Source organism: Tachypleus tridentatus, chromosome 8, assembly GCF_004210375.1.
Source record: "Tachypleus tridentatus isolate NWPU-2018 chromosome 8, ASM421037v1, whole genome shotgun sequence".
NCBI classification, from domain to species: Eukaryota; Metazoa; Arthropoda; class Merostomata; order Xiphosura; family Limulidae; genus Tachypleus; species Tachypleus tridentatus.
In genome coordinates this window covers 73386119-73412406 of record NC_134832.1, presented here as the reverse complement: position 1 = coordinate 73412406, position 26288 = coordinate 73386119, and the positions used below count along the sequence as shown (strand labels likewise).

The 26288-nt window shown below is 32.2% G+C and overlaps 2 long non-coding RNA genes across 10 annotated transcripts; one reads left to right on the top strand and one right to left on the bottom strand.

The window, feature by feature from the left end:
• The first annotated feature begins 624 nt into the window (after nt 1-624).
• Nucleotides 625-25715, top strand: LOC143222669 (uncharacterized). Of its 9 annotated transcripts, XR_013012410.1 has the most exons (8): nt 6591-7292; nt 8705-8923; nt 9282-9484; nt 16286-16481; nt 16993-17130; nt 17324-17468; nt 17671-17726; nt 22157-25715. It is a non-coding gene; the product is annotated as an uncharacterized LOC143222669 (long non-coding RNA). The 9 variants fall into 9 exon arrangements; XR_013012408.1 differs by having other exon boundaries at nt 17324-17726; XR_013012409.1 differs by lacking the exon at nt 22157-25715 and having other exon boundaries at nt 17671-19548.
• On the bottom strand, nt 2496-6315 carry LOC143222670 (uncharacterized). Its single transcript, XR_013012415.1, has 2 exons — nt 6256-6315; nt 2496-2799 (listed from the first exon to the last, which is right to left on the bottom strand). It is a non-coding gene; the product is annotated as an uncharacterized LOC143222670 (long non-coding RNA).
• Nucleotides 25716-26288: the final 573 nt, after the last annotated feature.

Below are 26288 nucleotides of genomic sequence, written 5' to 3'. Positions count from 1 at the left end.
GGATGCGAACCCGCGACCCTCAGATTACGAGTCGCACGCCTTAACACGCTTGGCCATGCCGGGCCTATGATAACAGGTTACTGATATTTACTCGTAGTATCGAGTGTTTATTTTAATTCTACAAATAATACAGTGATTAAGACTAGTTCGGGAGTTAAACATTTTCTGTTTGTTAGGTGTGATGAGTGCAATGAATGGGTTTTATTTGGGAATTTGGAGTACTATACACTTGTAAGGAAGCTAGTAGTGAGAATATCAATTGATATGTAGAGTTTGTACTTTGGAGGTTATCCTAATTAAAGTTGATAAAATAGATAAGTATAAATATAAACTGTATGAAATGACAGCAAGACTTCAAAGAGAAGCTTAAGCAAGGAACGCATCAGCTGAGATTAACAATAATAATCAAAGAGTTAGAAATGGAAGTATTGTGGTTAAAAGTAGTAGAATTAATTTTAAAAACTCTATTCTGTTGAGCGACAAATTTCAGCCCTTGGCTTATGTGGGTGAGGAACTGTTGGAGGGAGGGAAAGCAAAAGGAATACAGGAGGATACGGATTATGAATTTAAGGAGATTATAGTTATAGATGATTCCTTGGCACGGCATGACGATAGAAGAATTTGCGGGACAAATAGGAAAATGTTAGATTATTCTACCTTGGGGCACGGGTGGAAGACGTACTTGACAGAACAAGAGATATAATGAAGAGGACTGGCAACTACACAAACTTTGTTGCGCACATAGGGACTAACGATACAAGGAAGAGTAAGTTAAAGGAACTAGTTAATAAGTATAAAGGTTTGATGAAAGCATTTAAAGGTAAAGGCCATAAATTAATTGTGTCAGAGATACTGCCAAGAATTAATTATAAGAATAAAATTTTGAGTAGGTCACTAGGGATAAATTCTAGGCTGAAATTAATATGTAAGGATAAGCAGGTTAGCTGTTTCAACTTGTGAGGTCAGTTCAGTAGGAGGAAAGAACATTTTGGAATGGATTGTTTACACTTGAGTAGGAAGGGGTCTGGCATGTTTGCAGGGGCTATAAACTCAGCTGTAAGGGAAGTTTTAAACTAGGACTAAGTAGTAGTGAAGACAAATATAAACTACATGAAACAAAACTGACATGTAGAGGAAAGTTTAGTATAGGAAATCTGTGTCAAAGAGTTAATTTTACACATTTTAGTAATTTTTACTATTGCAATGCTAGAAGTATAAGAAATAATACAGATTACTTTAGGACACTGGTAGGAATAGAAAAATTTGATAAAACTGGAATAGCTGAAACATTATTAAATGTAGATGAATTTTGAAACATATGATTGCAGGTTATTTAATAGATACAGGGTAGTAAAAAGAGAGGAAGGAGTGGCTTTTTATGTAAGTTACACGTGAGTTACATCCTGTTGAATTTGAAAATATTAAAGATAATAGCAAAGAGACTGCAGTCATTTGGGTCCTGTTAGTGGATACCAAGGGAAAAAGTTCTTAGTAGGAATTTATTACAGACCACCAGATGAAACTGATAAAATTAACGAGAAACTTTACAGTAAGATTAAGATTTCAGTGTTAATGAGTCATAATTATGGGTGATTTTTAATTTCAGACATATTTGGGGAATGCTAGAGTCAAACTATGAGGAAGAAAGGTTTCTTAAAACTGTAAAGATGGATTTCTTTACCAATTAGTCAAGGAAATCTACAAGAAATAATGTTATTTTAGATTTATTGTTATCTTCTAATATAGAAATGGTTGAGAGGGTGGAAACTGGAGAACACCTAGGTGCAAGTGATTGTTGCTGTATTACGGTTGATATTTTGCTGCATATGGAAATCAGGAATAACAATATTTTGATTCCAAATTTCAAAAAAGAACTCTTGAAGAGGTAAAAAAAATAATTATCTATTGTAAATTGGGCAGATTAATTATTTGTAGAAACTAAGCAAATATGAAAAATTTTTAAAGAAAGTATTTTCAATATTCAAAACAAATATATTCTTTACAGCAAGTAAAGGGTAGCTGCAAGTAAAAAAACAAACAAACCTGGCTCCCTCACAAAGGGATTAAGAGATAAAATTAAAGACTAGCTGCCTTACCTCTGGTCTTACACTACTAAATTAGGGACGGCTAGCGCAGATAGCCTTCGGGTAGGTTTGCGCGAAATTCAGAAACAAACCAAACAAACAAACTCTCTCACAGTCACTATGTTGGCATAGTTTACAGAGTTTTTCTATTTATAGCTAATGACGTGTTTTGATTCATAAACTTTTGTAACGATGGTTAGTATGATAGTTTAGTTTAGAGCAGTTTTATCATGAAAGTCTTTAAGTTAAATATAGCGCTACTACAGTATTTTGAAATTAAAAACATTTCCTTACAAATTCCAGACATGCCCGCTAATAACAGTAGGTTGAACTAGAAAGGGTGTGAAGTACTTTGTTTAATAATTTGACTGAATTTCTTGGTGTAGATAAAATTAGGACACAAGAGAAGTGTTGTGAAATCAACAAAATTTTTATTACTACGATAAAACCAAATGAAATCACAACATGCATGGCCAAACAGATTGGATTGCAGTTGACACTTCCACTAGTCTGTTTTGAATCCCAGAGTTTTCACTGTTTCAGGATCTGCTTCTGTAGAAATAGATCTCAGTTGTTTTTGAGTCATGTCTTCATTCGATGGCCTCCTACTATAACTGAACTAAGAAAGCAGTCTAAATCCATCATGTAAACTCAGTTTCTTTGACCAGTCGACAGTGTCACCTCGTAACCTCTTTTATCTTACAGCGTTGGTCAGCTGTAGTATACAGGCATAGTAAATTAGGCAAACAAAATATATTACAGTTACCTATATTTTCAACGCGAATATTATATTACTGCAAAATAACCACAGGAAGAAAAGGCGTTATCTATTATGCCAAACAAACAAACAAAGCAACTTGAAGAAGGTAACCTCAATGACTTCTGGACCACGTGTTTTTACTAGAACTGCCTAAAAACAGAGTAAACGATTTTTAAAATTCCCGTATAACTAAAGCAGGTAGAAGACATATCATACACCTAGATATTACACTACAAAACTGCTGAACATGCATTATAATTTTACATTTATAACTTTTTTGTTTGCTATAGTGTTTCTTTAATCTGCCATGAGTTTGACAAGGATAGTGTACTGGACAGTTACTAGCTCGCACCTTCCACCTCATTTAAGTCTACTATGATATATCTATTTTAAAATCGATGTGTGTTTAAGTTAGATTTATATTTAGAAATGTACATGTCTTAAATTGTTGAATCTGTAATGCAATAATTCCCTTCTATTCACTGAAGTTGTAAAAGGATCTCGGGTGCGAGAATCAACAATATATGTGTGTATGTATGTTCCGTCAATATTGTTGTGCAAGCTGAAATTTATAGAAACTTTCCTCACACCTATAAATATAACCAATGCGATGCACCAGAAAACAGTATATATTATTGATTTGCTTTACTATAAGCTATACCACTATACTATAAACCTCGGAAGCTATAACTGTGATTACTGCTTATTAATTGGGAACTTCAGATATATTGACCAGGAACGTTTATAAATTTCGAACATTACAAACCATTTAACTTCTGTTGATTCACTTCGGAAATTAGTGTTTTACATAATCAATATATAACTTTATTGGTGGAAAAAGTCGACGTGTGACCAGCGGGGGAAGGGGAGAACGCAGAACTAGCTAGCTCACATTGAATTGTGCTCATATTAATTCGCTCATCGTGAACCGTATAAGGTATTCAGTTTCATAACAGATAGATAACTCACTCATATTGTTTGAAGTTTGTAAATGTTTGTATATAAATCATTATTTTAACAAGTAACTGCAAAACCGTAATTATAAATCGTATTGTTGTTTGTGTACTACAATACATTTGCATTAAGAAAGAAAATTGTGTGTATTAATCTTGTTAGCAAAATCTCATAAATTTGATACATATCGACGTTTAATTAACTTATAAATTCAGATTTTCGTTATAGGTTATTTCAAATTGTAACACGTAACACTACGTTATTGCGGTGATACCTCATAATTTATATATATATAAATGTAAACCTCACAAATGTTTTCCTACCTTACATAGGATTATAGTACAACAACAAACACTGGGCATGAGGGGTTCCGCTTCTTAATATTATGGACAAAAGACATTGGATGTATAAAAACTGTTTATGTATATCTAAAGAGACAAAGAGGAGTCACTAAGCGTTAATCCCCCCCCCCGCTTGGAAAATTAACTACTTAAATTATTTAAATATTTCTACAAGACCTTACTGTATCTATTCGATGTACTTGTGTGGTTTATTGAATTCTATAAAAACTATTAAACAAAATAGTTATGTAGTAAATAATTACTTTCTGCAGGATATTTAACTTAAGCAAACCTTCTATCTTAATTTTATACCAACGTACTAGGGCTGTTCAAAAAATACGTGGACTGTTTGAATTGCGCGGCTCCAGTTGGTTCCAGGGTTAATCCGCTTGGTGTCGCTAGGTTTGCACAGATCAGCTGATTACGACGCCATTTCCCGATTGCAGATATCTTCATTTGTGTATTAGCTACGCGGTTTTAAGCGAAGTGCGATTTTTTCGTTTGGTGGATTTCAGAATGAATGACCTGAAGGAGCAACGACTTGCTGTGAAATTTTGTGTTAAATTTGGAAAATCTGCAACTGAAATTTTGCTATGCTTAACACGGCTTACGGTGATGTTGCTATGAAGCGTACGGCATGTTTCAAGTGGCATGAACGTTTTAAGGATGGTCGACAGTCCATTGAAGATGATGAGCGTCCTGAACGTCCTTCCACGTCAACTGACGACCCACACGTCGACAAAATCAACACCCTGGTGCGAGAAAATCGACGTCTGACTGTCAGGGGAGCTTGCTGAAGAGTGTGGGATATCAGTTGGATCTTGTTACGAGATTTTGACCGAAAAATTGAAGATGCACCGCGTTGCTGCGAAATTTGTGCCTCAGAACTCGTGAGTTTTTGGCTAAACACTCGATCACTGTTCTTCCCCACCCCCCCCCTACTCACCTGACCTTGCTCCTTGCGATGTTTTCTTGTTCCCCAAACTCAAAAGACCCTTGAAAGGAAGAAGATTTGAGACGATTCCCGAGATTAAGGCAAATGCGACGAAGGAGCTGGAGGACATTACAAAAGAAGCATACCAGGACTGTTTCAACAAGTGGAAACACCGTTGGGATAAGTGTGTGCGTTGGGGAGGAGAGTACTTTGAAGGGGTCTCAGACCTGTAACTTCTAAATAAAGTACATTTTGTTTTATGACGTCAGTCCGCGTATTTTTTGAACAGACCTCGTATATATGTGATATTAACATGGATTCTCAACTATGAAATTTTCAAAACATTTCACTGTAATGATTTTAAAAAATATTTAGATATGCCTGTCTTTGTTGTAGATTTTAAATACTGATTTTATTTATTCCTAAATCGTTTTAAAACGTATACCGATTATTGTATATTTTTAAAACTACAAATTTTGTTTTTGTTTTGATTCGAAAAACAAAGTACACAGTTTGCCTCTGCACTGTGCCATTCGGGGCATACTGGATTTTAAGAAAGCAAAGGTCTTGATGGCAAAATGAAACTTCGTTTGTTCGAAAGTGAAATGACTTATCTAACCGTACATTATCTTGTTACATAAAATAATATGTATTCTATTATCATAATTCAGCCTCGTAATTCAAATAAAATACAAAATAATAAATCATTCTTTTCAAAATTGAAAAAACAAAAGTTCTATAGTTGCTGCAGAAATTGTTCTCAAACGTCTTTTCTTCTAATATCGTATCATCAGTTGAGTTTGTCTGTTTTTGTCTGTCTGTTTTGGAATTTCGCACACAGCTACTCGAGGGCTATCTGTGCAAGCCGTCCCTAATTTAGCAGTGTAAGACTAGAGGGAAGGCAGCTAGTCATCACCACCCACTGCCAACTCTTGGGCTACTCTTTTACCAACGAATAGTGGGATTGACGAAACATATACGCGCCCACGGCTGTGAGGGCGAGCATGTTTGGCGCGACGCGGGCGCGACCCTCGGATTACGAGTTGCACGTCTTACGCGCTTGGCCATGCCAGGCCCCGGGTGAGTTTGTACTTCTCAGTTTAGTTCATATATCTGAAACCATATTCTTACTGAAATAAATTCCTCTATGATTTAAACACTTAGATAGAATGGAAAACTTACATGACGCGTTTTCATCAGTAGACTGTGGTATTTGGAAGGTAAGTAGTTGCAATGGTATACATCACGACAACCGAGATTGTGAAACAGCGATTGGCTAAAATCAATAAAAACTCTTTCTTTACTTAAGTTAGAAGAGCAAATTGTTTCCATTTTATTTCAAACTATTGTGCTTTTCCAGCTTTGTGGCTAAGGGTGCCATATAACACTCATATAAATAAATAAATTCACAATCATTACTAGTTGCGTTGGAACTGTAACTTAAAACTAAAATAAAAATTCGTGACTTTCATTTATATGTATAAAATGGAATAAATCAAAAAGATGTTGATAGATGTTAAACTGAAGTTTTTTAATGTTTGGAAATACAAATGAAAGTTTATTTTCCACATTATTTTAATTCAGTGGTACAATTTTCCTCTCGAGGCCGTTTCTAGTTGTTAGGGCGTGAAAGAAATATATATTCATTTCTTATATGAGTATAAACATAATGTTATGTGTTTTCTTATAGCAAAGCCACGTCGGGCTATCTGCTGATCTCACCGAGGGAAATCGAACCCCTGATTTTGCGTTGTAAATCCGAAGACATACCGCTGTACTGGCGGGGGGCATATAAACATAATACACAATCTATGGCAACTACACAAGGATGAATGTCAAGATACTGCCTCTTCTTTAACTACTGGTGGTGTCATTCATAAGTCGCTGTTTATATGCAGCGCACTTTCTAAAGTTATCCCTTTTCCACTTTATCTTTCTTTCAATGTTTATCGAACATGTTCAGATAACGACTTTCGAGAGTTCATTTCAACAATTCATTAATACAGAAGTTCACGTAAGATATCTGCAAATTAATTTCAATTTGTGAATACATGTTATAAAGGCCCTATCGTGTTCATTTAAACGTGGGTTGAATGTTTTGTCTTGGTGATAGGTTAGACTTAAAACTCAAACAGTGTGTTTCGTTCCCTGCGTTAGACAAGGAAAAGGCATCATTCTGAAACAAACGATGTATTGAGCCAATTTTTTGCTGTGTTTCTGTATGTATTAAAAATTTTCTTAATATTGCTGTAATCATACCACTATCATTATGGTTGTCTAAATTTTACTTTATAAAGTTCAATGAATGTCTTTCTCTCCAAATAGTAAAAGCTGTATCTTGAAAAGCTTAATGGCAATTAGCAAAAGTAACTTAAGCTTAAAAGTGAAACTCCCCCTCCCTTCCCAGAACAATAACATTACTTTGTTTTCAACAACACAAATAGATATTCCACAGTTTGCTTTTGTTCTTTTTTTCAGTGGTTTCAATGGTTAAAATCACTAATGATATTTAAATTTCCATTCACTTCACATGTATTACTTTTTGAAAAAAAGGAAGATGGGTAATTATTATGAGTATTTTAAATATTTGAATCCCAGTTCACCATTATGTACCCCAAGTAACTGAATCGTAGTTAATTCATACCTTCACCACACTAGTTCTCAACTTTTCATGTTTTGTCCTGTTACCTTCACCATAATGGATCTTGACATTTAACATTACCTCATATTAACTGAATCCAATTTCCTAATTATCTTCACCATAATGTATCTCAACATTTAATGTTTTATATTTAGGACATAACTAATTGATGTAGCAAGATCTAAAAATTAATGGATAACCATTTTGTTTGTATTAAATAAAAATCAACATCACAGTGATTCAAGACTACTAGCAAGTGTTTAGGTGTTATGATGTAAATAAGAGAAAGGGATTCTAGTATGTTTACTGATACAATTAAAACAGAATACTGTTACTGGTTGGTATAGTTTTCACAGTACATATGGAATTAGAAAACATAACTTCTTTTACAATGTAGGCAAATTTATTTATTAACAATTCTTTGTTATTAAACTTTATATTTCATATAAATTGTTGCAACATTGTAATTTTATAAAGCCATAACTAATTCAAAATGCATGGTCCTAATTTTTTAAAATTCTACTTAGCTATTGTTTAGATTATAATGCAACATAAAATGAAGCAGTAGGCAACTTTTATGGATGTCAGTACCCTGCAGCCTGGTTTTGAAAACATTTCAAACCATTAAAAAAATTAGTGTTTTGTACTGCCACAAGAGAGAATTGTAAAAATACTTTGTAAATGACTTCTGCATTACCAGACCAAGTATAAGTACTTGAATATATTTACATATGCTTGTTATAAATTACTGCACTTAAAAATTACTGAAGCTCTACTATTAGTTATCAACACAGAGATACAAGCACTACTTGATGTTATTTATTTTCAACAAGATCAGTTGTCAGTTTTTATTAGTTTCATCATTACTATTGATCTTATGAAAATGAAACTGATTGGTATTGTACCCACCAAAGTTTCATACCAATGACAGAATAAACAAAGAATTCCACTTATTAATACAAGTTTAAATAAAGATTTTTTTTCCTACAGACATGTTTCATTAGGAAGTTTTTAAGAATAAGCTGCTGGCATTACTGAACATAGATGCTACTCAGTAAGATCTTGAAACAAAATGTGAACAAGAGTTGGAATGTTGAAAAGAAAAACTTGAGGATAAATCTTCTTTTCATGAAATCCAGCTAAGTGCTATCTGACAGAAACACAATCATGCCACAGAAAACCTAATGACCAATTGGAAGCATCAGTAAGGTACATTTTGATTTAATATGAGAAATAGTACCTTGTTTCTCTTTAGCAAAGGTGAAATTTGAAACCTTGTTTTTGTAAATAAATATTTTAAGTTTATTGAGTTTTTTACATAAATTCTATTTTATCTCGTATTTTTATTCATTCATTTCACTTTTTATTTTAAAGGTATTGAAACACTTAAATCAATTAATTATATAGTTTTTTAACTATAGCAATAAGATTTAATCTTCTAGTCTGATGATTGTTTATTGAGAAAGTTTAAGTATTTTTGTGAAAGTTAAAGTAAACATATACATTTACTTTGTATTTATTAACGTTAATGACATTACTGTAGTGAAGCCCCTGTTGTATTTTACAGGCAATGTATTTATTATATAAAATTGTTACCAACTTATGTGGTAATAATGACTTAACTGCTGAACTCAGAACCATCACAGAAACACAACAAGAAAATGAATGTAAGAAGAAACAGTTTGAAGGTCAACTGCAAGAGGTGGGAATGAAGTTAGCAGATCTGGAGAGAAAGAAGGCTGATGCTTCAAAAGTACACTAAAGTTAAGAGTTAGTACCATTTCACTACAGAAAGCCCTTCTGGCATTTAGAAACGTTGTCATGTGGTGAACTAAGTAAATAAATAACTTTATTAGTTTCTTATGTAGTTAATTTTTGTCTTATATGAATAAATGTTATTAATTTTTAACCATCACAGAATTTAATGTTCATTAAATAAGGAGATGGAAACTTTCATGAAATCTCAATAAATAATGTTTCACAGGTGGTTAAACACAAAATACACTGTTATTCTGTAAAATATAACATGCAATAAATTAATCAAGCAACAAATAATTTTTAACATTAATCATTTTTATAATGCTCCTCTATAGATTTACCATGAGCTAAACTTCAAAACTGAATTATTATTTTTAATCAGTTTAGGGTAAATCATTGTGTAGTTTTTACATAACTGGGAGTTTTTGTAGATTTACAAGTACTAGGGGAAACCGATGAGATCACAAGATATGTTTTTGTCAAGGATAGGAAAGTTATAGTTGTAGACAAATCTCTAGTTAGAAAAAGTAGTGTGCGTAGTAAATAGGAGCAAAAAAAAAAAAACGCTTATGTTATCCAGGAGCAGGAGGTACAGGAAAAAGTTGATACAGCCAGATAGTTAAGGATTCTAGTAGCAGCACAGTTTTAGTGTTAATGTTGAGGATAGTGATGTAAGGAAAAATGGATCTAAAGAGCTTATTGATGAGTATAATTTAAGAAAAGGTGTCAGCTTGATATTGTCAAGAATAAATTGTGTGGATAAGGTACTAAATAGGCCACTATGCTTGAATGCCAGGCTTTGGTCAATATGTAGGGATGAAAAAATAGGTTGGCTAAATTTGTAGGGTTGTTTTAATGGGAAGGTTAATCTTTTTTGGAATGTATGGCTTACACATAAAAAAGCAGGAGCTAGCATGTCAGCAAAGGCTCTTAACTCAGCTCTAGTGGAAAATTTAAACTAGGGTTACACAGAGGTGTGGGCTATGATATTAGTAAAACTAGAAATATAATTGATAGGAAAACATGTACAACAGACATAAAATATTTAACTAATTGTTGCTATTGCAATGCTAGATATATTAGAAATAAACCAGTTGTGGAAACTGACGATTTTGATATTATGGGTATCACCGAAATGTGGTTGGATATTAACAACTTTGATTATGGAATTTTTTCAAAATACCAGACTACAGATTATTTACTAGAGATAGAGTATGAAAAACAGGGGGGGGGGGGAGTAGCTTTATATGTGAGGAGTGAATTGCATCCTGTTGAGTTGGATCATATTAAAGAAAACAATGATAAGGTTGAGTCAATTGAGATTAGAGTTAGTAGATATAGATGGAAAAGTCTTGTAATTGAGATTTGTTATAGATCATATCAGAATGTAGAAGTTAATCAGAAACTGTATAATGAGATCAGAATGGTAGTTGAAAAAGATGTTGTTATTATGGGAGACTTTAATTTTAGGGGTATTGATTGGAGAATTTTCAGTTTGACAGTGAGGGGGATAGGTTTTTTGAAAACTTATAAATACTTTTATATACCAGCTGGTGTCAGAACCTACAAATGAGGAAGCTAGATTTGATATTATCATCTTATGTTAATATGATAAACAGAAATTGTGACTGGTGAGCATTTAAGTGCAAGCAGCCATTGCACTATTAGGTTTGGAATTTTACTGCTTGTAGAATTTAAAAACGACTTAACCCTGCTTCTAAATTTCAGGAAAGCCAATTTTTATGGAATGAGACATGATCTGGCATCCACAGATTGGACTAAAAGTTGGGATCTTGAACAGATATGGGAAGCATTTAGGGAAACATTCATTTGCATGCAGAACATACATATTCCCTACAGAAAAAATAGGGCAGTAAAGCAGAACAAGCCATTATGGTTTAGTATAGACTTAAGAAACCATATTATTGATAAACATAAAAATTCAAGAAATTCAAACTTACTGTAAATAATATGGACTTGGAAGACTGTAGGATATCAAGAGAACAGGTTAAAAAGGAAAATAGAAGAGCAAAATCTCTATATGAAAGAGCATTGGCTGAGAGATTAAAATCAAACAATAAGGAATTTCTACTTATGTGATTGGTAAGCAAAATGTTAGAATGGGGATTGAGCATCTTAAAAGTGATAGTGGGAAGCTGATCTTGGAAAATTATAAGATCATAAACTTGTTAAATTATACATTCTTTTCAGTTTTTATAAAGTAAAATTAAAGTGTTATGCCTCAACTAGAGTACGAAAAGTATTGAAGTAAGAGTTTTAATTTTTCTTTCTGAAATTGTACTAAAAGTTGGGAAACCTCAAAACTGTTAAATTCCTGGGCCAGACAACTTTTATTCTGGAGTTTTAAAGGAATGTAAAGAATTTATTTTTAAATGACTAGCTAATAGTTTTTATAGATCATTAAGTAGTGGAAGAAGACTGGAAGTTGACCAATGTTAGTTTAATATTTAAAGGAGGTGATGCACATTGTCCGAGCAATTATAGGCCAGTTAGCCTTACATCAGTGGTTCGAAGGATTTTGGAGATTGTGATTAAAGGTGCATTGCAGAATCACTTAAAGTAGTTTGACATAATGTCAGAGCCAGTGTGGTGTCACTGAGGGAATATCTTGTTTAACAAACATTCTAACATTCTTTGAGAATGTTAATGCAAGAATTTATGAAGGAAATAATGTGGATATAGCTTACCTTGATTTTCAGAAAGCATTTGATTAAAAGTGCTTAACAAAAGACTTGTTATAAAAACTAACTGTATGGGTGTGGGGGAAATGGTATTAAACTGGTTAGAAAATTGGTTGGAGAGTAGCAAGAAATGGAGTTATATCTGACTAGATTACTGTTGTAAATGGTGTTCTTCAGGGCTTTGTGTTGGGTCCTTTGTTGTTTGTGATTTATATTGATGATATTGACTCTGTAATGAATAACAAAGGTTTGAAGTTTGAAGAGGGCATTAAGATTTTTGGAATGGCTAATTATATCAAAGATGCTGCATTGTAATGTAAACTGTCTTTTGATGTTTAACTATCCAAAATGTAAGATGATGTAGGTTTTTAAAATTCAAATTGTTGTTACATTTTAAACTGAAATACATTAAATACTGTGGTTGAAGAAGATTTTTGGTGTTGTGGTAAAAATTCACTTAAATCATATAAACAGTGTATTGTAGCTAGCAATAAAACTAATAGGATTTTTAGTAACTTCTACAGAAATATTGAATACAATACAGTAAATATTATTGTTTCACTGTATAAAACACTTGTAAGGCCTCATTTAAAATACTGTGTACAGTTTTGGGCTATGTTACTCAAGAAGGACATTGAATTCTTGGAGAGGGTTCAGAGAAGAGCTACTAGGGTGATACCTGAGATGGTGGGATTGTCCTGTGATGAGAGACTGAAATCTCTGATTTTGTTTGGTCTAAAGACAGTAGGGATTTAATTGAAGTATTTAAGGTTGTTAAAGGTATTGATAATACAGATCTATCAAATGTATTTGTGTTTAACAGTGAAAACAATAGGATAAGAGGGCACACATTCAAACTTTGGCAACATAGGAGTTGTCTGCAGTTTAGACAGAATCACTTTTCAAACACAGTGCTTATTTTTGTGATGGGCTGATTTCAAGGGTAGTGGATGAAGAAAATTTAACTGAGTTCAAGAAAAGATTGAATGAATACATGAGTAGTAAAGTGTAGTTATAGCTGGGAGTTGGAAGGAACGTCCGTGATGGGTTCGTAAGCTCCTTTTAATCCTTCTAGAATTTTATGAAATACCTGTCTGTTGCATAATAATGGGTTGCATTTTCTTGTTCAAAGAATCACAGTCATTGTTGTGAATTATTTGATTTATATTCTAGACTGTTGTAAAGTATCTTGATAAATATGCAAAAAAATAATCTATTTTGGAGACTTCTTAATAGTAAAGAATTATTAAAATATACCAAATTAAAGTTTAATTAAATTGTTTAATACACCATAAAATATTAAATGAACTTAAGTCATTCAGAATGAATATATTGACAGGGTAGATTTTCTTGATGTTGGAAAATTATTCATTGATTAGAACCAGGCAAGAAAAATAAAAGCTGAGTTAGGAACGTGGTAGGTTTGGATGACATAACGTGAAATATTATTATGTATTACTGAACAAGATAAAGAGTTTATATGAAACAATTGTAATTTTTATTAGGTTAAATGAAATAGAACAAGTTTTCAGTTACCATGCTAGAGTGTTTGGCCATTACACTTCAGTCATTAGAGAGAATTATTCCTGTTAAGCTACTGATATGAATATCTCATTTCTTGGTTTTGCAATAAGAACCATCCTTGCTTCCACTGGAAGTTCATTCTCCCATATAGTAATTACCATGTATTACATAGATATTCTCTAGTTTTAGACAGTGAAACTATTAGACAACAGCCTGACCTCACTTCCATATCTCGGCATGAAGTCAATTCCCAATATATACTTTTTCTTGATTTCAGTTACTCACACATCATAAGGCAAAGAAAAACTTTCTACTCTAAAGGTCACTTCCAGTTTACTTTTGCTAGAACTAGTCCACATGCTGTTTCTACCAATCCCCTCTTTTTCTTTATCTCTCAAAGAAACATCTCACTTTAATTTGGTATGAACATTTGTGGGTAGAACCAGTGTATCACAAGAATTTTCGTTAATTAGCTCATGGACAATTTTCCTAAAATAATGATATTTTCTTTGTAGTGTAAGAAGTATTTCTCCCTTAACTTCATCTCATAAATCAGCTAATTTCTGTTTCATTGATGTTTTGTTAGCTCTATGTTGATACTTTCATCTTATTGGGTTCTGTCTCTTTGCCTTAACAACATCTTAAGTTCCTGCAGTTCCTCTTTGGTATTCTTTCAGAGCTCTCATTCCATACAGTTCCTTATCTGAAATTTTCAGCAGTATGTATCTTTAAATTGTATTTGAAACACCTTTGTTACTTATTTCTTCTATTTGGTTTATATATCCATCTAACTAAGCCTTTCAGTTCTTCTAGGAAGAGTTGATGTCTAAATACTGCAGGATCTCATATTCTTCTAACTTTTGTATGATACATTTAGTAGTTCATCTGCAACTTTAATGGATTATAGTTTTGTAGCCAACTGCAGAACTTCCTTTAAAGACATATCTATTTTGCTTCAGTCTGCTACTAACATCACCTTCTTCTATGTTATCTATAAATTGAAATCAGACATTTTATGAGGAACATCAAGATAGGATATGTAGGTAATTATTTCCATATTTTCCACAAGTTTGACTAAGGTCTCTTCCTTCTTTACTCTGTACTATATTCCAAAACTTTGTCCTAGATACACTTTTCTTGTGCAGTACTCTAAACTTGTAGTTGCTATCCAATGTTGTCTAAATCTGGTCCTTTTAAGTGGCCAGCATAATGGATGGCTTGTTGTTCACTATTCCACGTGAACATTTTAGAAATTATTTCAAACTGTGTTAAGTATGACTCTCATAGTCCATTCCATCATAGTGCATTAGCTTTCTCTTTTGACCGATACTGAACTGGCCAGCTAAATTGTGGGGCTAAATGTAGTAATGCTATGTTTGGAGTAGTCCAGAAGGATCTTTCAATAAAGAGTTGCACAGCACTGGTAATAATAGGTGTAAACAAATAAGTTCTCCTATTTCATATTTTGTAGCAGAAGGCATTCCAGGCTGAAATTCCTGAGCCAATGCAGAAAGAGGTGTTGTTGATTTAGTATTCATATTAATAATTCATTTTTCAGATATTCTGTTACTGATGTTCTTTTTAACTTTATCAATTGCTTTACTTTTCAACTCTGTCATTAGAATCTGTCAATCTTGTTGTAATTTTTCTGTACATTTTTAATAATTTTATAAATCTTATTTGCCTCCAGTCAGATTTTTCTATTGATATTTAGTAGCACAGTTATAAACACTAAAAACCAGTTTTGATACCCTGGTGCACACAGCTTTGCACTTAACCTAACAAAAGACATTAATTAACCCAAAATATATCAACTTATCTGTACAAAGTAACATAATAAGCACGATAATAAACAGATATCAAAATACTTCACAAAGGCATACTGCAAATTTAGTTATCTATGTTATATCTTTTAACTCATTCTACCGTGAAACAACTCACTTTCTATCTCTTGGCACTCCATTGAACATTGTATTTATAATTTGTTTGTTTTGAATTTTGCCCAAATCTACACAAGGGCTATCTATGCTAGTCATTCCTAATTTAGCAGTGTAAGACTAGAGGGAATGCTGCTAGTCATCAACCCCCTCTCCAACTCTAGGACTGCTCTTTCAATAAATGTATATAATTCAACAATTACCACACGTGCAAAGTGCAGTAACTGATAGTCAAAGAAATTTAAGTGTCACTGTATAATAGCAACTTAACGGTAATTGGAAAAGAAACAACACATCTGATAATGAGAAAAGCCACTTGTAGAGAAAATTATATATGTAAAAACGGCTGGTATGAATAGAGAAAGCACTATATAGAGGAGCAAACAACATTTTGACCTTCTTGGTCATCGTCTGGTTCACAAAGAAAGAAATGGTTACTGACCGATAGCTGACCACATGTTCGAAGGCGGTTGTGTAATTGAGTGTAGAAATGTAGAGAGCGTGCTTAGATGTTGGATATATTTATTAATAGACGAGTTGCAGTTACGTCACGCAATCACGTGATATAAACTTATGCCTCCATGATGGTAGGCTAGATGCCGCATCAGTGCGCCTCAGTTAGCTGGTCAGCAGTTTGTTTCTCATTACAGTTCTGAATTATTTTGACCATGGTGACTACGTGCGTAGCTGTTGGTTGTCAGAACAGACAAGACTGAGATTCAGGAAAGAGCTTTCGCCGTTTTCCGACGGATCCTGAGCGTAGATCTCGATGGATTGCTGCAGTAAAGGCAGAAGGTTGGCAGCCTACCAGCGCGAGTCGTATCTGCAGAGACCATTTCATTCTGAGTAAGTAACTGCTATTTCTGCAGGAGATAATAAATATATAGTTTAGATTACAAATATAGGAGGAATCTGAAACCAGAAACGAAATACAATCGTTCTATAGTTGTGTTGATGCTGTACATATATAATATTATATTCTTTTAATTTTATAAAGATGGGGAAAAAGGGGGCTGCATAAACGGTCAGAAACAAAATAGTTCATGACAGGTCACAAAAAAAATTATAAAATTCTATCCCTGTATTATTTTTTAGCTTAACATGCATCACGACTGTGTATTATATAAAATTTACTTTTCATGTAAACAACTCGGTTACTCTTGTCTCTTGGACTACAGTCTTCTTCTTTAATCAATAACAGTTCATTGTTATTCACTTCTATTTAAATAAAAAAAATTAGGCTGCAAGTTATTTAAATATATTATTATATACTGGCACCTGTTTATTTGTCAACTTATATATATGAAATCAGCTAATTGTCACAAAATTATGTAATATGTTTATTTTTGTATTACAGGTAAGAGTGATGACCCACTTTCCCCAGACTACGTTCCTTCACAGTTCCAATATGTGTCTTCTGCACAGAAGAAAAAGTCAAAAGTCACTCTGGAAACATTCAACAGAAGATCAGCCTCCAAAAAGCGAAGAAGATGTGGTTGGTTTTTAATTGTTAAACTTCTGTTAAAACCATAAAAAATGTTTATTTCAGTAACCTATGATGTGTTTGATTTTTGAGTATTTTTTCATATAAAAATGTCCATTGTAACTTTATGTTTAGGTTTCTGATAATCATTTAATGAACATGAATATATATAAATCAATCACAAGTAGTTTTCATTTTGTTTCAGTGGTGTCCCAGAGTGAAACTGACCAGTCTCTGCTGTCCATGTCTGCTTCTGCTCCTGCTGAGTACTGTGTGGAAGTTGCTGATGAACAGGAAGGTGGACCTCAAATTCCAGACATAGCCAGAGATCTCCATACACACTGATCTTAGTATGACTGATATTGAAGCTTTACAGACAGAGTGTCAGCAATTGAGAACTGAAAATATTGCTCTCTGTGAATCATTAAATTTATTAAATAATAAAAATTATTGTGTATGACTAGTAGTAGGGATATTTGTCAGGAGGCATTAAATTGTATTTAAACTGAATATATATATATATTTAATACATGTTAACTCTGTTTTTGACAGTTATCTCATGAAAAAAGCTCCAACAAACTCTTGTGGGTAACTAAGTTGGTGTTCAGGTAAGTAAAAAACATTTAACTTGGCTTTGATAAGAAAGAGAGGTTGAGCATCTGTGACTATCCATGCTTACAACACTTCATGCACCCACCCAGCTGTTGAGTTGTATTTTATAAATAATGTTGGTGTGGTGTTTGTCAGTGTAGTTTTATGGCTGTGTTTATTTGGTTTTGTAGTATGTTGAGTTTTTGTTTTGTTTCATGTGCTGAGTCCCAAGGAATGTATAGTTCAGTATGGGTGATTTTTTGGTGGATTTCTGTTTTAAATTGTGTATCAGTTCTTGTAATTTTGAGGTTAAGAAATGATATTTGATTGCCTCTTTCTTTCTTTGTGAACCTGACGATAATTGAAGAAAGTCGAAACGTTGTTCACTCCTCTACATAAAAAAAATTTTCTCAACCCAAACCAGCTGTTTTTACATATATTTCACAATAGGTGCTTATTTTTGTACATGCGCATGCAGGTGCCCCTTTTGTTACAAAAGATGGACGTGCGCACGAATCTACCAAAAGGAGCACCTGTGTGCGCATCTCCAAATTTATGGACATGCCCTCAGATGTGACAAAATGAGCATCTGTGCATCTACTTTGCTTCAAAATTTTGAATTCATAACAAAATGAAAGTTACTTACAATTAAATCTACTTTCTAATGAAATACCAAGCAACACTTCTTTTGAAAAAATTGACAGAATAATGTTTTCAACAAGTGTTACTTTATATATAAATGAAAGAAATAGATTCAAAACCATTATTAGATTAATTATATTAGTTTTTAACAGTCCCTTGGTGGGACAGGTTAAGTTTTTAAATTTAGAATGCTTGAATCAGGGGTTCAGTTCTCCTTGGTTGACACAGCAGATAGTTCAATGTTGTTTTGCTATGAGTAAACGTATATGGTCATTAGTAGGCAATTAAAATCAGCACTGTAAAACAGTAATGAACTTAATATAAGCCTTAAAATTATTTTATAAAGTCTATTGTAATTTCTAGTCATAATGGAAATTGCCTGTTGTGGCAGCTTCCAAAGGTGTCAGGATATTTCATCTGTCAGACAAAATCCAAACACAGACAAAAAACTAGTTAGCAATCATGAAACATCAGTTAATGATGCAGAGTTGAGTGCTTATATCCACAACATTTCAACTTCTATTGCCTTTCACTGTCTACAACCAGTTGTGGGAAGTCATTTATCCTTGAAAGTTCTACTGATATAAAAAAAAAGAGAAATAAAATAAAACTACCCTACATGTCTTTTTAACAAATGTTTCTTCCATTATCTACCCATAAAAGTTCCAATAGTTTCTAAAGTAGAACATAATAATAATAAATTCACCTCAATAATTCATCCATAAGTTACTTCCAACCCCCACCCTTTTCTAAAAAGATGACAAAGTAATGTTTTAAAAATTGTATTTAAAATTATTTTAAAATGAACTAAGTTTTGAACTTTTAATTCAAAAATTTGTTTTAATATACATTTTACAAGTTTGTGTCTGTCCATAGCAGAATCCAGATTATGACAAATACTTTATTTCCACTTTTCCTATTAATAGGTGTTGAGATATTATGAGTATTTAACTCAGCTTCATATCCTTAATTGATTTTTCATGATTGCTAACTTGTTCTTCATTTACATTTGGATTTTGTGACATATGGGATATCTTGAATGCTTTTGGGAGCTGTCATAACGTGAAATTACAATGAATTTTGTGAAATCATTTCAAGGCTTTTATATATATATAAAGGTCAAGTTGTAAAATTAAAGAAAAAAATTATTCTTTGTAAGTCTAAGTATTTTGTATCAATAAATGGCATTGATTTATGTACAGAGGATGTGGTCATTAAAGAATGTTTAGAGAAGGGAATTGCCCAAAATAGTTTAACCCCTTAAATTTCACAGTGTATAGTTTTTAGAAAAAAAAAGATTGAACATGTGTCATATTTGCCCCTTTTTTTACTAATGAAACTCACTTTCAGTCAGTTTCAACTTATTCACTTTGATTGTCATTCTTATGTAAGCTTTATATTTATGCAATGAGCCCATACATGTGTATAGTCTTTATTAACATTACAAAATGAAAAGTGATTTGCTGTATGATAATAACATTAACAATTTTTTTAACTAGTATTGAAACATCTCATATCTCTATTTTGTAGTTGGAACTGTAGGGTTATCTTATCATAACTTATTGTTAACAGTATTGCCAGCAGATATTTATAATCACTATTAACTGTGACATTATTTGAATAATGAGTAAAATCCAAGAATAAGACTAACAACTAGAGTCAGTTTACCATTTTAAGTTTAACTAACACTTTAGTTTTGTGAACAATGTAATCATGGGTTTTCAAATGAGCAGGTTTTATTCCATGGTTACAAATTGATATGCTTATTATCAAAGACTTAGTGTAAATAAACTAAATACATCATAAAAGATATTAAAAATAACTTTATTAAGTTAATTGGACAATACATTTTAGACTTGTTAAATCAGCACACTTTATTACTTATTTTCTGCCTGCACTGATTACGTAGTTTTGTCCACAGGAGAAATTTTAAAAAAATTGTGATAGTATGGGTAACTACAGTGAAACTAGAACAAAAAATTATCATAAACCACCGAGACTACATCAGAGAAATGTATCACAGCCGTACTGTTTTCTCAGTTTCACATGTTAGGTTAGGTTTATTCAGTATATAAATGATAATTTGTACATGCATCTTAAAAGATAATGTAAAATAAGGTTAACCACGGCTGAAAGGGCGAGCATGGGATGCGAACCCGTGACCCTCAGATTAGGAGTCGCACGCCTTAACACGCTCGGCTATGTCGGGCCAATTCTCACTCTATTAAATTAGTTTCCACATTGTTTTATTGAGACGGTAGTAAAATTTACAACACAGTAACGTAGACTTTGAAAAATTACATTGATTATAACAACTCACGTTTGCATCCTGTTTGCTGCACTTTAATGTGTATTTGACGTTGTTAAAATATCCCTTAGAATGTTTGTTTCTCTTTGAATTTCGCGCAAAGCTACACGAGAACTATCTGCGCTAGCCGACCCCAATTTTGCAGTGTAAGACAAGAGGGAAAGCAGCTAGTCATCACCGCCAACTCTTGGGCCACTCTTTTACAGTTGGATTGACTGTCACATAACGCCCTCATGACTGAAAGTGTTTGGTATGACAGGGATTACGAGTCGAGCGCCTTAACCACTTGGCTATAACGAGCACAATTACTGAATAGAGAGATAGAGCCACTTATTGTGCATTAAAAGTTGTCGTGGTATTAATTAAATCAGTTTTTAATCTTTCTTAACATATTAGCAATAAGTGATCCAGATACACTTCTCTTATATTGCTTACACAGTATGAGATTATTATTGAGCTTGAATAAAATAACTTGCTTTTCTTAGTTACATTTAATCATCATCGCTACGTTATTAGGAATAAACATGTTTCTGATGTAGGACGTTGTGGGCTTAAAAACCTGTCGAGGTCACAATTGGAGTATTGTCATTATCGAATCATCATTACTAAACGTAATTGGCAAGAATACAGAGAAAGCTGTAGCTGGAAGAATTATCCTAGAAACTAAACCTCTACTGCCATCATCATTATTAGATGGTTAACATTGAAGACAAGAATCCAGAATCAATGCTGCTTTAAAGCGGCTCAAGAAACTTTGTACCAAAATGAGCACCTGCACGCGCATGTAACAAAATGAGCATCTACTTATTTGTGAAGTTATTTTTCTGACGAAAACATACATTTCATTATCAGTAAAGAAAATATATAACCAAGCAATATGTGTTACTACTCGGAGAAATATATAGTTGTGTTTTGTTATACCAAAGACACATTGGATTATCTGCTGTGTCCACCAAGGTGAATAGAACCCCTTGATATTAACGTTGTAAATCAGAAGACTTCCTGGTATCCCACCAGGGCACACTCAAATATGTTTTTAGCAAGTGAAGAGTATATGATTTTTAATACGAATTTGTTATTAAATGGCTGTAGTACAATGTGGAAGTAATTCAAAATATCGAGGCTACCCATCTCAGACTTAGATAATTGTAACCATTGTTAAGTGTGGTAAAAATCAATTCAGTTTCTTGAAGTTACTGAAATTAAATTATATTTACAAGTGTTTTGAATATTGTGAAATCTCTATGAGAGCTGGTTATATTATACACATATATATATATATGGACCTCACAAAGCATTGTAATGAGGTTTAACTTATTTTTGATAAGATCATGAATTGTTTAGTCATTTGAGTGTAACTCTTTTGAGTAAAATTTAACACTTCAGTGCGAGATTCTTTGTTGTATTTAGATCCTATTTTGAAATGTTTCCTAAATTTTCCCATAAGTGAGGTTGGACCATATAATGTTATTATTTTTAATCTGTTTCACTTGAAAGAGGAAGGAGTAAAATGATGGAGATTCTCACTGCCATTTGACAAGGCATAACATGAAATTGGATTTAACTAGAAAAGTTCAAGATGATGAAAATATTGAGTTGGAAGAGAGGAAAGGTACATATTTAGGCTTTCACTGGTTCAAGTTAATATGGAATTTTTTTTTCATTAACGAGTTGATGTACTGGAAACATTTAACTATTGTAGTTACTATACAGACAAGTGTGTGTGTATGTGTGTAAATATTTATATGTATATGAAGAAGCAAACAACCTATGATAATTTGGGGATTCTTTCCTGGTTTGAAGTGATAAACTGTTCAAAATTGTTAAAAAAAGTTATAAAAGTATTAAACAATTTTATTTATAAGGTGTACTTGAATATTTAGGTAATAATGAAAAATTGCTAAAATCAAAAAGTGGACTTACAAAAAAATAAGTACACCAGTTCTTGTTTAACAAACTTTAGACATACAGTTAGTACCACTTCTAAACAACAATTACTGTTCAACAAAAATGACACAGATTAAACTGCTGTTACCAAGCCTAATGAGTAGGCTAACTGGAATAAAAAAAGATCTAAGAAACTACAGCAGGTGCTCAACACTTTTTATGAGAAAATGTAATTAAAATCATTAAAAGTTTAGGTATTTATGAATGTCAGTATTAAAATTGGAATTTGAGATCGTATTTGAACAGACCTCTCTGAGTGCATTCTAAAAACATGTAGTTTTATGTATTTTTTCTGTTATAAAAGATTTAACAAATTAACATTTTCAAGGGGAGCTGCTTTTATTTTGTCTACCTCCTGTATACATCACCTGTAGCCAACAGAAATTCACAATTTTCATTTAAGAAATGATGTATAAAGTTATCTTCTGAACAGTTAAATGTCAATTTCACTCAGCACACCAATATCATTACCATGAAAATGTTAATGACCAGCTTGGATGAATTTGTAATGACTCTTGTTGCTGGATGAGAAAGCCAAATAAGGTTTTGAGAGATAAGGGAATTTGTTTACTCTTTGTATGTTATTAGTCTATATTGTTTGGGCATTATTTAATTAAATCAAAATTATTAAGTGCAGAACGATGGGTAGTATGAAAAATTACGGTTAACTCCTTTCGATATTTGATAAGTATGCTGTTTCTTGTTTTTCATTCTTATTCATTATTTATATTTATAGAAGTAACTAAAATGTAAAAATTGGGATATTTTTTGGTTACATAACATAAGATTAAAAAAATAAATAACTTATAATAAACATGTTTTATGAGGCACCCATACAAGCTACATCTTCTAGCTCATTGGTAACATAATTCAATCGCATAACATGAGTTGTACATGCCCCAAGTGATTTACAACATACAATGACATGGACCATAGTTAGACATGGTTCAAAGGACAATAAAGCAGTAAAATGTAGTTATAAATAGATGTATCCTGTTACGAGCTATTAGGGAAAAACAAATATTGTTGTGTTACAATTTGAAGTTATTCTAGAAAGAAAAAAAGGGGTAATATATATTTATTTTAACATTTTTGGTGGTTATGAGGTCCGTCAAATTGACCGATTCCATTTTGAGATAGTGTAGAGAAAATAGCAGACAAACTATAAAGTTTTACTGAGAAAAATATGCTTCAAATGCATTTAGGAACTATAAGGAGTTACACAAAGGAAATTTACAATTTTTGAAATGAGGAATATTTTTAAGTGTGTTAACGTGAAAATTACTTTGTACACAGATTAGTCAAAACAAATACACATTATATTAATGGACAAATATTTATTTTATTTTATTAACCCATTTATGAAAAAAATTGGCTTAAGTAACCTCAACATTTGTCAGCAAGAAAAAGAAGATTGAGTAAGTACTTTATTTCATGTTTATTTTTCATTTAATGCTAGAAAAGGAACTTAAATGTGAAAATAAGGATATTTTGAGGTTATTTAAGATTAGATCAGGTAAAATAAATAGTAATAATAATATTATAAAAAATGTTTTACAAGGTAAGAATGCAAATACTTCGTAGCAGCTCATGGGTAGTGTAATTCAATAGCGTAATGTAAGCTGCCTGTGCACTGAGTGATACAACTTATAATGGCACAAATAGAAGCTAGATCCTAGAGTCATTGAAAGGACAGAAGTTTAAAATTTAATTGTAAGTATATGTATACTGTAATGAGCTTAAAGCTACCTATGACATACAAGTGTAATTTCATATTACAATTTGAAATAATTCTAAAAAGAAAAAAAGTAATTTAGATTTATTTTAATTTTTGGTATTTATGAGATTGGTGAAATTGACCATTTTGAAGTAGGGTAGAAAACGTAATAGATAAAATGTAGAGTTTTTCTTGAAAGATGGTTGAAATGTATTTAGGAAGTTTTAGGGATTACACAAAGGAAATTTGGGGTTTATGAGGTAAGGAAAACAATTTTTAATCTTAACATGAAAATTACTTTACACACAGACTATTCAAAACAAATATTCATTATATTTTGGACAGATCTTTATTTTAGTTTATTAAAAATACTTCACAAAAAAAACAACGTTTTGTATGTGAAAGATTTATATTTTCTAAAAGTCTACCAAATTTTATGAAAATAAACATTATTTTGAAAACTAGTGATATTAAATCTATACTTTTAATTGAGTACAAAGTGGTCACATGTTCATTCATTTTGAGCGAGTCCTTGTTCGACAGAGTTAATGTGGCAGTTGAAGACATTTCTGTGTAAGTAAATAGTGGGTCAGATACAAGTTGTAGGATTTCAAGATCAGTTATAACTGCTGGGTAAGCATGAGCTTTAGTTCATGGTGAGTTATTCTCTTACATTTGGCCAATGATTTCTTCCTTTGATGATATGATTGGCTTTCATTTCGATTCCTCTGTATTATTGGTTCTTTGGGTAGACTTCTATAATTTATATTTAAGAGTCTTTTATCTTTAAAATTCCTTTCAGTGTTTTTTTACTTTAGTTTTTTTTTATGTTTTAGGTCAAATTTTGCAGATTTGTAAATATGATATGTGAAATTTGTGTTCAACCTAAAATTGCGCCAGAAGTCGTAAATAAAATATGCATTTGTGATTTGGATAGTTACATCTGTGAAATTGTTACAAAATCCTCCTAAAACTGCAATAAGGAAATATCTGAAGTGAGGTGCGTATTGTTTTCAAATGGAAGTTAAAATTTCTAAAGCGATCTTTACACATCAGTTAGAATTAAGAAGAAACCCATATGTTTTACCCACTCAAAGTAATGTAAAGTTATAAATAAAGAATGCCTAATATCATAGAACAGTAACATGACAATTCCTCGTTTCTTTAAACTGCTCTGGTCACCCAGCCATGATTACGGTTCCACTTGAGAAGCACGTGTATTATTATTCTCTGTTCTTATTGTATCATTTAATTACATAAAAGCATTATTGATTGTATCAATACCTTTAGTACATTAAAAAGTGAGCTTAAGTTTCATGACAGTTGACAGCAAAAAAGAGAAGACCCAGGTGAATATTATATTCTTTGTTTTTCATGAGTGTGTTTTATTTATTATTTATATCACTGAGTAAAATGTAAAAAATAGTAACTTATAAGATAAAGCAAAGTAATTCTTTATAATATGGTATGCTTGTATGCAGCTCATGGGTTATTTAATTTTGGGTTTTGGTTTCAGTTTCGGATCTCTTGTAAAACAATCTTGTGAGAGCTGTTAACGTGTTTAATTTGATTATTCTTTTAGGTTTCTATACAATAAGTTTATATTTGTTTTGTCAACGTTTCAATTGACACGTGGGTGTTAATTTTGAAGCTCTACCAATAATAAATTTGTTTCGGTTTTCAGCATTTTCAGTAGCAATAAAAACGTGTCTCTGGTAATATTCTGGTTTACTGCCAAGTCTTACAGTGATAATTGTATCAGCATTGTAGATAAGTCTAGTAGATGGAGGCCTGATGTTGTTTGGCACCTCGCTCTGGATACATTCATCATCTTTTACTTCTGTTGAAGCTGGTGTTTTTGCCTGAAGAGGTAAACCATAATTAGTGAGGCAACACTCATCAATCGAAAAAAATGTTTTAATAACAATAATCAGTTAATAAACATTTTTAAAATATATAATTTAT